This window comes from Siphateles boraxobius, unplaced genomic scaffold (genome assembly GCF_051911475.1).
Source record: "Siphateles boraxobius isolate OS27281-9 unplaced genomic scaffold, OSU_SipBor_1 46, whole genome shotgun sequence".
NCBI classification, from domain to species: domain Eukaryota; kingdom Metazoa; phylum Chordata; class Actinopteri; order Cypriniformes; family Leuciscidae; genus Siphateles; species Siphateles boraxobius.
Window position 1 is genome coordinate 9,267,211 of NW_027509097.1, and position 17,222 is coordinate 9,284,432.

At 43.7% G+C, this 17,222-nt stretch overlaps 1 long non-coding RNA gene across 3 annotated transcripts; it reads right to left on the reverse strand.

Moving 5' to 3' along the window:
- Window positions 1-307: 307 nt before the first annotated feature.
- LOC143710268 (uncharacterized) lies at window positions 308-4,275 on the reverse strand. 3 transcript variants are annotated; one of them, XR_013194507.1, is made up of 5 exons: window positions 4,238-4,275; window positions 2,698-2,797; window positions 1,870-1,996; window positions 1,601-1,712; window positions 308-524 (listed from the first exon to the last, which is right to left on the reverse strand). It is a non-coding gene; the product is annotated as an uncharacterized LOC143710268 (long non-coding RNA). The 3 variants fall into 3 exon arrangements; XR_013194508.1 differs by lacking the exon at window positions 4,238-4,275 and having other exon boundaries at window positions 1,601-1,709; window positions 2,698-2,886; XR_013194506.1 differs by lacking the exon at window positions 4,238-4,275 and having other exon boundaries at window positions 2,698-2,886.
- Between the last annotated feature and the right edge of the window lie 12,947 nt (window positions 4,276-17,222).

Here is a 17,222-nt window from a genome sequence, read left to right on the forward strand (position 1 = left end):
AATTATGAACTAAACTCATAAGAAATTAAAATTTCTCAAATAAAATATTACATTTACTGTACCAAACACCACTTTCAATACACAATATTCACCATATTTTATTACACAATACTTTATTGGAGGACACAGCATAAATTTGATAAAGTAGCATAAAGACAAATGAGATTCAAGATAAATAAAAATGGGTCTTCAAAAATACATTAACATCACATTAATCCATTCACAGCTGCTGAAGCAACATAATGAGTGCCAGAGAATCATATTCAGTCACCTATGATACAGAAAAGATTGTGTTGATATTGTGTTGGAAAATAATGATTCATTATCACAGCTAAACTGGTTTCTCGCTCTTCCCTGTACATGTCTCTATCGTGTTCATGTTCTTCTTCCTCATCTAAACAGTTTGTTCAGTTGTGCCCTACAGTATAACTGATGAACAGAAGATGTGATCACTGATGTGGTGCAGCTTTTTCTCAGAGGAAGAAGTCTCAACATCCCATCGTCAGGCGTTCTCCAGTCCTGGTCTGAAAGTAAAACAAAAAATTCAAATGAAGTTGTTTAATGGACAGTCAGGTCAGCTTCTGTTGTGTGTTATTTAAAGCAGTGATGGGCTACTCTGGCCCTCAGCGTCCACTGTCCTGTAGATTTAGCTCCAACCTCAAACCCTCCAGCCTATGTCTACAAGTAAACCTGGAGACTTTGGTTAAAATGTTCAGATGTGCTCAATTAGGGTTTGATGTAAACTCTCCACCTCAAAAAGGAGAACGCAAAAGGGCCTGAGTTGCCTGTTCCTTATTTAAATTTACAAAGCAGTAGTCAGTACATTATATTATACACATTGAAGTATTATATATATATATATATATATATATATATATATATATATATATATATATATATATATATATATATATATATACCGGTATATAAAATTGCAGCACATAAAGGTTAAACTCGAAAAAAATTTATATCGTGCAAAAGTTTTTATAGCAATTTTTTTTATCGTGCAAAACTTTATTTCAGTAATTCAACTTAAAAGGTGAAACTAATATATTATACAGACTAATTACATGTAAAGTGAGATATTTCAAGCCTTTATTTGTTACAATCTGGATGATTATGGCTTACAGCTATGAAAAACCCAAAATTAGAATATTGTGAAAAGGTTTTCATAGCTGTAAGCCATAATCATCAAAATTATAACAAATAAAGGCTTGACATATCTCACTTTGCATGTCATGAATGAGTCTATATAATATATTAGTTTCACCTTTTAAGTTGAATTTTCTGAAATAAACGAACTTTTGCACGATATTCTAATTTTTCGAGTTTCACCTGTAATATAAGTTAAGTACTGAAAAAAATTTGTTTTACCCATATCAACAGCAACCTGTTTTAAAAGATATTTTAGAAAGCCATGGTCTCTTTGAGCCTTTGCCAGTGATGCTTGATTTCTTACAAGACAACACACTCTTCTGTCACTTGTTTCAAGAGCTTTACTTGGTCAATACCCAAGTGATAACCTGTACAACGTAAAATTGTCAACATCAAATGATGTACTAGCCTACATATTACAGCATTGTTTCAATACAAGACATACCAATGGCCACGCGCACCTTTCTGTCTTTGGGCACCGGATGTTCCTTCCTCACCGAAACAAAGGATTCATTCGATTAGCATGCGTTGATATAAGGACTGGTCTTCCTTCTCTGCTGTAAAACAAAAAAAGTCTCTACTTACTCTATGTGCAATTACTATTGTTCTTAAAACATAGAAGTGAAGACAGTTATAAATAAGTTATTTTACCATACGATTCAGGAGAGAGCATTTGATGAGTAAATACTGATTGAAATATTGTAGGATCTTTACCTGGGAAGGGCTGATCACGGCAAGATTCGCTGCGTCTCACTAGTACTGGAGCTCTTGTGAGGGTCGGCTCTTAAAAGAGCTGTTGAGTTTGATGTTGTAGAGATCTTAAAAAAAGGAATAAGTAATCCTGCAAGACAGAAAGGAAGGTAATTTTATTACATTACAAGCAAGTAGAAAGTTTATAAATAACAGTAGGATTTATTTCTGTATAGAGTGTTGCATAATTAAATGTTAAATGCATTTATGTAATAAGTTTACTGATATGTGGGCATGATTAAAAGTATGTCATTAATAGCAAGCAAAAATAACACGATTTACATGCAAATGGGACAGTTATCAGCAGTGTAACTGATCTGATCATGACAAAATAATCGAGTATCTGATGTCGTGTGACAAGTCAGATTAGCTTTTCCACTCTTGCAAACAGACAGAGGTAGGTCATGAAGTGTGGAGAGACATCATGTATCATTGGAACATCAACAGACAGGGTCCAATTTGTAATAATTTTAAATAATACAATGCAATTAATATAAACTTTCTGACAGTGTGTGGGGCATCTGCAACTGATTTGCAAATATCGCGATAAATGTGTACAGGAATTGAGGCAGTAGCCAATGACAGCACTAGGAGTAAAAGCTGCAGGATTATGTACGAGTATACAAATATGTATGTGCATCGAATTTGAGAACTTGTTAAATCTTGTGAATTATTAAGACTTAGAAACTATGTTTGTACTGATTGGGCTATGGGTTTTGTAAGAAAAGGTTTAAGAAACAACAAATGATTGATAAAATGTTTGATTACAGGTTAAAACCAACACATACATACCATTGTGAATATTTGCCTTTGTAGCTTTTCGTCTCCCGTTTACTTCTCCTCAAACAATAATGAGCTGACTGAGTCCGAAAGGCCCTTTTGGTCTTTTCAGCTGAAAAAAGAGAAAATAAAATATCATTATGTATAATATATAGGATTATTTAAAGGAAAAATTACAGATTTACCTTACAATTTTTGGATTTTAAATTATTAGGGATTAAAAGCATGGTAAGTTTTGTGGTTACTATGCATTTACAACAAATATCACTATAAAACTACCAATACTGAGGTAAAAGCATGGTAAGTGTTGTGGTTACTGTGCATTTACAACAAATGATACATTGAAACGGCAAATACTGTGGTAAAAGCATGGTAAGTGTTGTGGTTACTATGCATTTACAACAAATATTACTTTAACACTACCAATACTGAGGTAAAAGCATGGTAACTTTTGTGGTTACTGTGCATTTACAACAAATGATACATTAAAACGGCAAATACAGTGGTAAAAGCAAGGTAAGTGTTGTGGTTACTATGCATTTACAACAAATATTACTTTAAAACTACCAATACTGAGGTAAAAGCATGGTAAGTTTTGTGGTTACTGTGCATTTACAACAAATATTACTTTAAAACTAATACTGAGGTAAAAGCATGGTAAGTTTTGTGGTTACTGTGCATTTACAACAAATATTACTTTAAAACTACAAATACTGTGGTAAAAGTATGGCAAGTTTTGTGGTTACTGTGCATTTACAACAAATATTACTTTAAAACTACCAATACTGTGGTAAAAGCATGGTCAGTGTTGTGGTTACTATGCATTTACAACAAATATTACTTTAAAACTACAAATACTGAGGTAAAAGCATGGTAAGTGTTGTGGTTATGCATTTACAACAAATTTTACTTTAAAACTACCAATACTGAGGTAAAAGCATGGTAAGTGTTGTGGTTACTATGCATTTACAACAAATATTACTTTAAAACTACCAATACTGAGGTAAAAGCATGGTAAGTTTTGTGGTTACTGTGCATTTACAACAAATATTACTTTAAAACTACCAATACTGTGGTAAAAGCATGGTAAGTGTTGTGGTTACTATGCATTTACAACAAATATTACTTTAAAACTACCAATACTGAGGTAAAAGCATGGTAAGTTTTGTGGTTACTGTGCATTTACAACAGATGACACATTAAAACTGCAAATACTGTGGTAAAAGCATGGTAAGTGTTGTGCTTACTGCGCTTCTACTACAAATACCACTTTGGAACTAATATCTACTTTGAACCTGATATGAATATATTATATTTCATAACTGATTGAAGGTCTAGGCCTAAGTTATAGCACGTCACGTGACAGACAGTGTTTAATCACGTTAGTTTAGTAATGTGTTTTGAATTAGAAACCAATGTAACGCAAAGCCTCTGTGGAGATGACAGATATAATGCAGTGACTGAACATGAGAGAGCTAATCTGATTAATATCGACAAACAGAAAAGACATTATAGCAAACATTATTTGGACAGCGTATTTACGACTACTTACCAACATCTGGCACACGTGACCTGATGCCAAACATCGCAATGTGTTCGGAATGAGACTTCTTCGACGCTATTTCCTACTGATACAATTCGCGTCTGTTATTGCCGCCACAGGTTTCCCATTGAAAGCAATGGAGTTCCTAATGCACCACAGAGTGACGCCAAGGGGCGCCATGTGGCATGTCTGCCATGTGACGCCTCGGGCGCTTGACCATGCTTCAGTTTTTAACGCCTTGGGAGTGAGAATGGGTTGTCAGTGGGGCGTTTTCAAACCACAATGGGCATTTTCAAACTCTTTTCCCAAATTGCTCTAATCCACTGGGGTCTTGGTTTAGGGGTGGGCCTTCATGTTTGTATAGCAGGTCTGTTGAAAAATGGTTGAAAAAAATTTATTGTAAGGTGCATCCTATACAGAAGTCTTGTTTGTTGAAGCACCTGATATACTTACATAACTTCTCTAGCACAGTTTCAAACAATGGTGCATCTACCTTATTTCTCTGTTCCTTTGTTTTGCGTGCTTATTTGCGTTTGATTTGTGTTGTTACTCACCGTAATTAGATACGTTAAAAAGTTATTAAACTGTTTGAATAAAGCATCTATTTTTCTACATTCTTAAAAAATGCATCTTGCTTTACTAAAGTTTATTAGGAATTACCTGAATAAAGTTCTAACGTACTTTAAAGGCAGCATGAAATCAAATTTGACAAATCTTCTTTTTATATGTAATATTGTAGTGTTTTTTATAAATGATTTATCTGTGCACTTCATTATTATTTTTTAATTCATCCCTTATAATCTTTAATCAAATACATCGTCGCCGGGCTCCTCAATAAAAAATCCTTCATGGGAGGATACCGGTGGGGAGTCCGGTGGAGAGAAATCCTCCACAACTGAATGTAAACTGCCATTCAAATCCCCGCCCTACATTTTTTTCTAATTTCAGAAGCCGTTTCACTCGGATATATACGTTACAACAAGGAAACAATGACAATCTCAACTTCCGTTTCATGCCGACTTTAACAGATTTCTTGAAGTGCAGGAGACATGAACATTAGAAAGTATGTTACACTGCAAACATAGCCCATGTCTTGCATCCGTCAGTGCTTGCATGCAGAGCACATTGCTCCTTTAGTAGGAGTGAAGGCAGATGAAGATGGACAATACAAAAAAAAAGAGAAGCACCCTCCATAATGCTGACATTGATTATACATGAGTTGTTGTCAACAGCATAATCACCTGACCTGGGACTTGATGATATCCTGTGCCTTATCACTGCTTAATAAGGTACTCATTCATATTCCTGAATCCGTATAAAATTTGAGACATGTAACTGATTTCCATTCAGTTTAGCTTGTTCCCACTGAAACAAAATAACAAAAAACATATCTTGTTTATTAAGAAAGTGACTGACATGGCTTGTGATATTTAAAGAGATTAAGGTCTACATAAGTTAAATCTGCAGCTTCAAAGGGATAGTTTAGCCTGAAATGAAATTTTTTTCATCATTTATTCACCCTCAAGTTGTTCCAAACCTGTATGAATTTCTTTCTTCTGCTGCACATAAACATCATGCCTTCTTTTTCAGATTTCAGAGAACCCAAAGGAAAAGAGGCAGTAGTCTGATGTAAGACAGAATTTTAAAAACCTGAACTGTTGGACCACCTGTAGTTATGACATCAGACTTCTGAAGCCAATTTTATTTTTAAAGGTTGAAATGCTTTTGTCCTCTGTTCCCCCTTTCTTTTTAAAAGAATGATCTTTTAATATATTTTTGTGTCATTGATTGAATAAAATAAATTGACTCAACTGCTGGAAAGGTGTTGTCACGATTAGCCACGCACTTCCTGGGTTTACTTGGACTACATTTCCCATCATACACCTCCCTGGACTGATTACACCAAACACCATACATCTGCACTGCACTGATTGCACACACACCTGCACTTCATTTACATACACATAAAAGCCACTTCCACACACCACTTCTCTGCGAAGTCTTGATCTGCCCCGGCCATCATTTCTGAGCGCTATCTTCCCGAGTTTGATTTCTGTGTTTGACCTGTGGATTGTTTATCGTTGCTGACCCTTCTCTGCTTGCCCTGACCCTGGACTGTTTACTGGACTCTGATTCTCTCTTCCTGCCTCGACCCTTTGCCTGTCTACCTGGTTTGTCTCAGCCTTGCCTTCTCTGTTCTGTTTGCCACTGTTTGACCCTGCCTGTTTTGACCATTCTAATAAATGCTGCAAATGGATCCCCTTGCGTCTGCGCCATCATTACAGAAGGCTTCGCCACACCAAGATCCAGCAGCGATGCCAACCATGGATACAGATATACAAATCATGCGTCTCCGTCAGGGGAATCGGCCGATTGAGAAGTATGTCGAGGAGTTTATTGAACTGGCACATCTCACCTCAATGGACACAGTATGTCTTATGATCTTTTTTCGGGGAGGACTATCTGAACCACTCAGTTCATTCATGCCCTTGCATGATCCTCACTGGACTTTAGAGCACTATATTAACCTGGCCCTTTTGTTGAGCGAGTCCTCGTTTACTGTGAAAGAGAAAGAGCTCCGTGAGCTCCCGGTAGAGAAAGAACTCCGTGAACCCACAGTATCTCCTCCTGCCAAGACCGGGTTCCTTCACATCTTCTCTACTTAACCTGAGGATCGTCGCGTCACGCCAGTCAGCGGGTCTAACACCGGATCAGTCTATGGGCGTTCAGGGCTGATGTCCAGCTTGGCATACTCCCCGCTAAGGTCTGCAAGGATCACCGTCCTGCCTGAATCTCGTCCCGCCGAACCAGTCCAGCCAGAGCCTGTCCAGCCTCGCCACGTCTCGGCAGAGCTTCCAGAGCCTCGCCACGTCTCGGCAGAGCTTCAAGAGCCTCGCCACAGTCTCGGCAGAGCTTCAAGAGCCTCGCCACGTCTCGGCAGAGCTTCCAGAGCCTCGCCACGTCTCGGCAGAGCTTCCGGAGCCTTCACCGCCGACCCCGTCCAGCCCAGAGACTGTTCACGTCACGTCTGCCGACCCCGTCCAGCCCAGAGACTGTTCACGTCACGTCTGCCGACCCCGTCCAGCCCAGAGACTGTTCACGTCACGTCTGCCGACCCCGTCCAGCCCAGAGACTGTTCACGTCACGTCTGCCGACACCGTCCAGCCCAGAGACTGTTCACGTCACGTCTGCCAGCCCAGAGACTGGTCACGCCTGCCGACCCAGAGACTGGTCACGCCTGCCGACCCAGAGACTGGTCACGCCTGCCGACCCAGAGACTGGTCACGCCTGCCGACCCAGAGACTGGTCACGCCTGCCGACCCAGAGACTGGTCACGCCTGCCGACCCAGAGACTGGTCACGCCTGCCGACCCAGAGACTGGTCACGTCCGCCGACCCAGAGACTGGTCACGCCACGTCCGCCGACCCAGAGACTGGTCACGCCACGTCCGCCGACCCAGAGACTGGTCACGCCACGTCCGCCGACCCAGAGACTGGTCACGTCACGTCCGCCGACCCAGAGACTGGTCACGTCACGTCCGCCGACCCAGAGACTGGTCACGTCACGTCCGCCGACCCAGAGACTGGTCACGTCACGTCCGCCGACCCAGAGACTGGTCACGTCACGTCCGCCGACCCAGAGACTGGTCACGTCACGTCCGCCGACCCAGAGACTGGTCACGTCACGTCCGCCGACCCAGAGACTGGTCACGTCACGTCCGCCGACCCAGAGACTGGTCACGTCACGTCCGCCGACCCAGAGACTGGTCACGTCACGTCCGCCGACCCAGAGACTGGTCACGTCACGTCCGCCGACCCAGAGACTGGTCACGTCACGTCCGCCGACCCAGAGACTGTTCACGTCACGTCCGCGAGCCTGTGTCTCCGGACAAGATGGCCGTCGCCGAGCCGGTATCTGTTCCTGAGCCTGTGTGTGTTTCTGAGCCTTTGCCTGTCTACCTGGTTTGTCTCAGCCTTGCCTTCTCTTTTCTGTTTGACCCTGACTGTTTTGACCATTCTAATAAATGCTGCAAATGGATCCCCTTGCGTCTGCGCCATCATTACAGGTGTCATTTATATTTTACATTTTTTTTTTTCAAATTTTGAAATGGTCAGGAATTTGTTGATGCACCATTGAAGTGTAGTTGAAATATTAATGTTGTTTCAACATTAACTTGGTAAATCAGATGCCAACATTGTTTGACATTCCTTTTCAGTTGTATTTTCAGTGTTTCAACATAATGTTTAGAATCAACATCACATTGCAACATTGATCAAACCATATTACCAAAGATTATTTTTCTTAAATTTCAGTGTTAATTCAACAGCAGTGATGTAGATTCAACATCATAGTGTAACGTTGATTCAACAATATTATCATTGATTATTTTTGTTAATTTCAGAGCTCATTCAGCATCGGTGATGTAGAATCAATCATAGTGTAATGTTGATTCAATAGCATTACCATTGATTTTTTTTTGTTCAACATTAACTGAGGTGTAAAAGTGATGTTGATAAAATATCACTTTGTAATGCTGAATCAATACTATTACCGTTGATTTTTGGTTGCAATCTCAACATTTCAACATTAACTGAGGGTGCAAGAGTGATACTAAGGCAACATCGCTTTGTAACGTTAATTCAATGCAAGTAGCGTTCACGCATCAACACTGAGTCAACATTGTTTCATTGAGTACATGCTATCTTGGATATTATGTAAGGTTCTATACAGATAATTGTATTATTATTAGTATTATTTTATCATTTCCAAGCCTGGGCATTTTAAACCTTGTGCATGTTGTATTTACAAATTCTAAAGCTTTTACAAAGCTTTTCTCATCAGTGTGTTACAGAAAAGGCATTCTGTTTTGTGTATGTGTATGGAATGTGCGGGTATGTGTGAATGTGGGTGGATCTCAGTCCAGTCTCAAATGTAATGGCAACAAAGACTCTTCCCTTTGAACAGACGGAATGTCTTCCAATCTCCTAAATGCAATTATACTATTCTGGCAAGGCTCGTTATAAACGATGAATCCAGTTCAATTCAAGGTCAACTGCACCCAAAGATTAAGAAATGACCAGTAAGAAAGTGATTACTCAATTAAACAGACTAATAAGACATTAACCCAACAAAGGATTGCCTTCCTTTGATGACTCTTTCTTTCATTTTACTTTGCCGATGGGTTTAATAATTCTCTTATAAGGCCCATTTGCTTTTTAAATCCATGCGGTAACAAATAAATGTTTAGATGTATACTGACAGTCCTGTCATTTACAATGTCTATTACAGTGGTATGGGTTTCGTTTGCTCGGCAGAGGAAAAGAGATCCAATACATTGGGAATATTGTGCTCATGATGTTACACAGTCCATGTTCCTTTTACTAAGGCTCAAAATCCTTCAGTATTGTACTGTGAACACTATTTACATCTCTAAAGTAATGCTAAGTGAAGAATTGCTGTGCTCTTGAATGTGTTACTGACATGACATCCAGTGTTGAAGATGATGGCATGTCTTATATAAGGTGAAAATATTTGCATCCTCCACACAAGGAATTGCACCACTGGTGGTATCTTGTCCACATCTGATGTACCTGCTTTTCTCATTCTCCCCCTGTCAATCACTCACTTGTTTCCCCTTGGTTCTCCGGTTGACGAACAAAGACATCCATGTACCCTTTTTTCTTAGTTTCACACTATGTTCTCCTTCATCCTCTCCTATCTTATTAGAAGGTGCTCCTATGTGTGGTCACCGCACATTTAATTGTCCCTGCTTCTGCAGAGACACCCCCCTCTGTCAATCAAGTGCTGTCAGAGTGTTAAACTGTCCAAATCCACCCCAGATTACACTCACGGTGGGTGTGCGTTCACAGTCTAGTGCCCCCCAGAGGAAAGGGTTTTTATAAAGGTTGTTATTGATTGTTTGCAGAGGGATCTGCTTGAATGAGGGCTTTAACCTTCTTCTGTATTGTTTGTTTGTTTGTGTTCAGTATTTTGCGATTATGAAATATCTTAGCGTGGCAAGATGTCGGGTTTATCTAAATTTCATGAGGTGTGTCTACAGTAAATCAGTTATGGTTTCTGTTCTTAGCTTCTCCAACTCAATACCAAGTAGCTTCATTGTCAATCTAGCTAACTGTCTCTGTTGTTTGTGGTTCTCTGTAGGGTGACACTGCAGAGAAGGGAAGGTTGTTTTATTCAATATTGCAGGTTAATTTGCAGATACTTCATTGTAGAATCCCTTTAAGCAAATAATATATCTGGTTGCCGTGACAATAACCTCAATTTTTTTTCCTGTCTCTACAGTTTCCCTAAGCAGCTTTGACAACATGAAAAACAAAATGAAACTGTTTCAACTACAAGCTGAAAGAAGCTCACCCATTTCTTTGCACAACACTTGAAGTGTGCAAGTAAGATGCAAGTAAGGTGTTTTACTTTATGAAAATACCATCTTTCCCCCAAAATAACCATATATGGAGCTTACATCACCTTGTTTTTCTATGCATATTCTCATCTGCATTTAATTTCCATATGCATATTTCCATCCATATGATAGCTTACTGCAGTGTTTAAAGGTGCTAACATCAATTCTCGCCCAGGACAACTGGAAGCTGCTAGGGACTGGAAGAGGATTTTTCCACCTGAGATTGCCACCACTAACCTACGACCAGATATTGTTTTGTGGTCTGGATCAGCACGCATTGTTCAACTGATAGAGTTAACAGTGCCATGGAAGGATGCGGTAGATGAGGCATATGAGAGGAAGAAACCGCGGTATGCTCATCTGGCCACTGAAGCAGAACAGCGAGGATGGAGAGTCCAGGTTTATCCAGTGGAAGTGGGTTGTCGAGGTTTTGTGGCACACTCTACAACCTGGTTCCTCAGAGACGTCGGATTCAGTGGCCAAGAGTTGCGTCGCACAGTAAAGAACTTATCTAAAGCAGCAGAAAGGAGCAACTGGCTGTGGTTGAGATGGAAAGATTCTAGCTGGCTGTGTACAGGCCTTAGTCAAATGGGTTGGCGCGTATGGTTGGGTTGCGGAGAGATTGTGAGATTGTGTTTAGGTCTCAGCAGCAGGAGGGATGTAGAGGTCAGTAAGCTGGGCTGAGTTGAGTGGGGGACGGAGGGGGGTGACTCTGGGACGCCAGAGTCACTGTCGAGCCCTCTTGAGGTGTCGTGGTCTAGGTGACGAAACACTGAGGACGGAAGGTGCCCACTTGAAGACCCTAGAGATGTCCCCTACTCAGCTCAATCCAGATGGTTGTCCTGGGGGGACCGCACTGTGGTTGCAGCCGTTGTGTGTGCTGACACGTGTTAACACTAGACAGAAGGAGATTTACATCACCATATGGAAAGAAGCGTAAATGGATGGAGAAGCATAGTTTACTGTAAAGCTATGTCTTAGTTGGTGCTTATCTTAGCGAAAGCCGAGTACAAATCAGCATGAAGTTTTAACATCTACTCTCGTGTAATGGACATCAGATAGGCTGACTGTAAATGCTATTTGTGCAGTTATATTACAATGGTAAAAATCATTGTGTATCCTTGTCTTGTTTAAAATAAAAATATTAAATATTTGTATCCTCGCCCACGGACAGTCAGATCGACAGAGGGTTATAAACAAAACAATTATTTGTTAAAATACTTGGTCTAAACAGCATTATGGTAAAAATGGAATACTATAGAAACAGCTAACCTGTACGCAACAGCGCTTTGCTTTAGGTGGTTGGGTCGGAACTGACAGATTTTTTGTTTCTAACCCCTGCGTTTAGCTAAAACACTGTATTCATATTCATCCTGTTTTAAATTAGACTAAAAACACAAACGTTTTTCAGATTTTCCATTGCGGTGTTCTCTCCATATTTATGATTTTATGGAGGCTTTAGGCACAGCCTATAATGCGCTGGATCCTTACTGGAATCCAAAAATTACTCACTCCCACTCTTTGAATTCTTGCACATCATTAAAAACAAAAGTTTGCTCAAAAGGTTTTTCCTATTACGCAAGGCGCTATTTGATTCTGGTCAAGCATATCCATAGTAGTCTGGTGGAAGTGGGCTTGGACGACAACATGCCCAGTACATTATGGGTGTTGAAGTTCCTCTTCAGTCGGTCAGTCGACGCCAAGTCGAGACCAACGAATAGGAATCTCGCTAGAGAGGCCAATCTACTTCGAGTGAAACTAAACAAGCCAATGCACATTGGCATGCAATCATTTGCATCAGCTGCTCAGCCTCGCAGCGCGGGTATATAATGAGCAGAAGGTGCGATTGCACTTCAGCTTTTTGCTTCGGATCCAAGCACTTCGATGCTCTCTACAAACTCTCAGGAGATTGTGAAACCTTCAAAAAAGCCTTTTTCTCTGACCTCTCCACCCTGGTGCGAGCGTGACAGCACAGCAGCGCAACCGGTCTTCTCTTCTCTCTCCCTTTTTTGTTTTTTGAATACTGAGCAAAACAAAAAAAGCTGTTGTCACAGCTGGTTAGGTGTGCAGTGAGAGCGCTCAACAGCCGTTTTCACGGCCGTTTTCTAAGACCAATGAGAGAGAGACAGCGCACAGACAGGTGCACATTCCTGTTTTCGCGGTGACCGTTCCCCTGCGTGCTTCAGCATTAGTGAGAGCAGTCCATAAAAGAGCTTACACAGATAGATCGTGTCTTTTTCAAGAGGATTTTCTACCTGTGTGTTTCTGGATGTGGTTGTTACCTGCGGTCACGGGATGGTCACGATCGCTGCCTCGTGTGTCTGGGCCTCGAACACACTGAGGCAGCGTTCCAGGATGAGTCATGTACCCACTGTGGGAAGATGACCATCTCAGAGCTGCGGTTGAGAATCTCGTTCCTTCAAAGGGGCGGAGTCCCCGTGCCTTTGCCTCGATCCAACCCTCCCCAGAGGGTTGCTTCGGCCAGTGACGCAGGAGACCTGAGGATTACGGTGAGCGCGCTTCCTTCGGGGAACCAACCCGCTTGGAACCCTCATCCCTCTCACGCTCCGCAGCCAGTTGAGTTACCAACGGAACTTGCTGGACCATCCTTGAGGTGTTAACCAGTCGTTTCCTTTCGTGCTCCCCATGGCGATCAGATGTCGATCGCTGCATCGGAGGGTGGGTCAGACTTCTCCGCGGACGACGACTCGGAGCCGCTTCATCCTTTGGGTGTGCCAGCGGTGCCCGAGTCGGACCCAGAGATGATAGCCATGCTTTCCCGGGCCGCCAACAGGATCGGGCTTGAGGCTGGACGATTGGTATCTCGGGGTGGCGCGAGCTGGTTCTCAGCAACCCATCCCAGTGCCTTTCTTCCTGGAAGCGCATGAGGAGCTCACGGGGATGTGGACGGCACCGTTTACTGCCAGATATCTCGGTGGCTCCTCCTCCACCCTTGATGGTGGGGCAGCTAGGGATACATGTGTATCCCGCCAGTGGAGCAGGCCGTTGCAATGCAGCTGTGCCCTAACACCACTTGGCGTGGAGAACCGTGTCTTCCTTCCCGGGCCTGTAGGTACTCGTCGGACAAGACTTACAAGGCCTGTGGGGAAGCTACTTCTGCCATGCACGCCAGGGCATTGCTGCAGGTCCATCAGGCCAAGCTACTGAAGGACCTGCACAAAGGTGGTCATGATCCACAAGTTCTCCAAGAACTTCGTGCCGCAACGGACCTCACGCTTTGTGCTTTGAAGGTCACCACCGCCTCCCAGAGAGAGCCTCCCGAGCCGCGTCCCTGTGTTCCACCTCACTGCCCAACTCCGGGTACGCCTACGGTCCCTTTGGTCCCGCTTGTACGGCCTCTGCGAGCCTGTTTAGCCCGTGGTCAGATCCCTCGTTCCTGCGGGTAGAACCCCCTTGAAACAGGTGTCCAGGCATGCTGTGGTATTTACAGATGCATCTGCCACCGGCTGGGGTGCCATGTACAATGGGCATGCAGTGTCAGGGGTGTGGAAGGACCCCCAACTGCATTGGCACATCAATTGTCTCGAGTTGCTAGCAGTACATCTCGCTCTGAGCCGCTTGAAAAGGCCGCTACAGGGCAGGGACATGCTGGTCCGTACGGACAACACTGCGATCATTGCGTACATCAACCGACAAGGTGGTCTACGCTCCCGTCACATGTCACAACTCGCCCGCCATCTCCTCCTCTGGAGTCAGAAGCATCTGAGGTCGCTTCGAGCCATGTATGTCCCCGGCGTGCTCAACCGTGTGGCCGACGAGCTATTACGAGCTGTGCTTCCGGGAGAATGGCAACTCCACCCCCAGGCGGTTCAGCTGATCTGGAGAGAGTTCAGGGAGGCTCAGGTAGACCTGTTTGCCTCCTCAGAGACCTCCCACTGCCAGCTGTTTTACTCCCTGACCGAGGAAACACTCGGCACGGACGCACTGGCACACAGCTGGCCTACTTGTGCAGACACTGTGCAAAGTCAGGGAAGATGAGGAGCAGGTCCTTCTGGTGGCTCCCTATTGGCCCACTCGGACTTGGTTCCCAGAACTCATGCTCCTTGTAACAATCTCTCCCTGGACCATTCCTCTGAGGAAGGATCTTCTGACTCAGAGACGAGGCACCATATGGCACCCACATTCAGACCTCTGGAAACTCCATGTCTGGTCCCTGGACGGGACGCGGAGGTTCTTGGTGACTTACCCAAAGAGGTACTTAACACCATCACTTCAGCACGGGCGCCGTCCACGAGACGTGTGTAGGTCCTGAAGTGGAACCTATTCGTCGAGTGGTGTTCTTTTTGCCGAGAAGACACCCGAAGATGTTCGATAGGGTCTGTGCTGTCCTTCTTGCAGCAAGGGTTGGAGCGAAGGCTGTCTCCCTCCACCCTCAAAGTATTGCTGCAGCTATTTCAGCATATCACGACCACATAGATGACAAAACAGTTGGAAAGCATGACCTGGTCGTCAGGTTTCTTAGGGGGGCGAGACAATTAAATCCTCCTCAAACCCCCTCCATACCCTCTTGGGACCTTTCCCTGGTACTTCGAGCACTTCAGGATGCTCCCTTTGAGCCTTTACAATCAGTAGACTTAAAGCTTCTTTCCATGAAGACTTTGCTGCTGGTTGCACTGACCTCTGTCAAGAGGGTAGGGGACCAGCAGGCATTTTCGGTCGTCGAATCAAGCCTAGAGTTTAGGCCAGGTGACAACCACGTAGTACTAAGACCCCGGCCTGGCTTTGTGGCTAAGGTTCCTACCAATCCCTTCAGGGACCAGGTAGTGAACCTGCAAGCGCTGCCTTTGGAGGAGGCAGACTCAGCCCTGACTTTGCTCTGTCCCGTTTGCGCTCTGCATTTATACGTGGACAGGACTCAAAGTCTCATGACCTCAGACCAGCTCTTTGTCTGTTACGGAGGCCAGCAGAATTGAAAGGCTGTCTCCAAGCAGAGGTTGGCCCACTGGAAAATGGATGCCATCACCCTGGCTTACCAAGCACAAGCCGTGCCCTGCCTGCTCAGGGTGCATGCTCACTCCACGAGAAGCGTTGCATCCTCCTCGGTGCTGGCACGTGGCTCCTCGCTAACAGATATCTGAAGTGCTGCTGGCTGGGCGACACCTAACATGTTCGCTAGATATTATAGACTACTTGTAGAGCTGGTCTCCTCCTGTGTTCTCACCCTAAATGGGTAGAAGCTCCGAGAGGTCCGGCTCTGTCGGCTTGCTGCACCCTACAGTGCACCCTTATTACTTCAGAGTGAAAAACCTGTCGAGTCCTCCAACACCCTCGGCCCAGACATGGCGGAGCAACCGGTGACAGTGCCTTTATCCACTGAATCCTTGAGAACAGGGTCTAGGCTGGGTCCCATATGTGTGACCCTACGGGAATCCCATATGTGTATACTGTATTCTCCACGGCTGCTCCTATCAGAAGCCTGTGTCTTTCCCTTGGGCTAAGTCACCCATTATTTATATGTAGTACAACCTTTGGGCTAGTCCATATGTATTTCCCACATAACTCCTTGAAAGTTGCTTCCGCAGCGTTCTCCTTCCTAACAGGAAGGGTACGCTTCCCTGTGTTATCCAATGTCTCACTGCATGGGTTATCACGGAACAACAGTGACAGATTCACTCTGTGTAAGCCTCCTCCTATCGTCCTTCTAGGCAAGAAGGGGTAGAGGCTTGCACAGGGCGCTGGATAGGGTGCAGCAGCTGTGGCCCTTTGGTAGGGATTCCTATTCGTCAGTCTCGATGTGGAATATCTCGGTTACGCCACGTCCCGTCGCCACATCTGCTGCTGCCCGCTGGGGCGGCTAGCTTATCAGGCTTGGCTCCTCAGCAAAAAAAGTGCAATCGCACCTGCTGCTCATTATATACCCACGCTGCGAGGTTGAGCAGCTGATGCAAATGATTGCACGCCAATGTGCATTGTTTAGTTTTAGATTCCTATTCGTCGGTCTCGACGTGGTCGTTTCCATATGTACCATATGTAACCCGAGACATTTTCCTACCTATTTTGCAAGTGGGAAAATAACAGCCTTGTTAGCAACGATTTCTAAAACTTTCTACTGCATAGGCATCCAAGTTTTATTGAAGGCTATTTTGCCACTGGTGAAGTGCCCCTTTAACTTCAATTTTACATGTAAATATAAAACCCACAGAAAGTTTTTTTAATTTTTTTTGATCTTATCTGCATTTGATTCTTTTGAGATATCGAAAATAAAACTAGAGGAAGGGACCAGGAGCAGAGCTTGTCCTTTTGGTATGTTGTCCTATTTGGTAAACTTTGCTGCAGAGTGGAAATAGATTGAAAGTGAGTGGATGTTGAATAATGTTATTTCTATCATTGTTTAAGGCTGGGTAGCCTCCTGCAAAAACATCAGTCTTTACCCCCTGCTTGTCCTGGTTCGAGACTTTAAAATCAAGTCTTCATAATTTGACAGACTACTCTGTATATCCCTATTTGTCTTCCAGAAGCCTCTCCTTATGCAGTCCCTCAGGCACTCAGGGGTGTGTCTGTGAGACGGGTGTCTGTTGGGGATTTGAACTACTTTACATGTGCTGCTCTTTC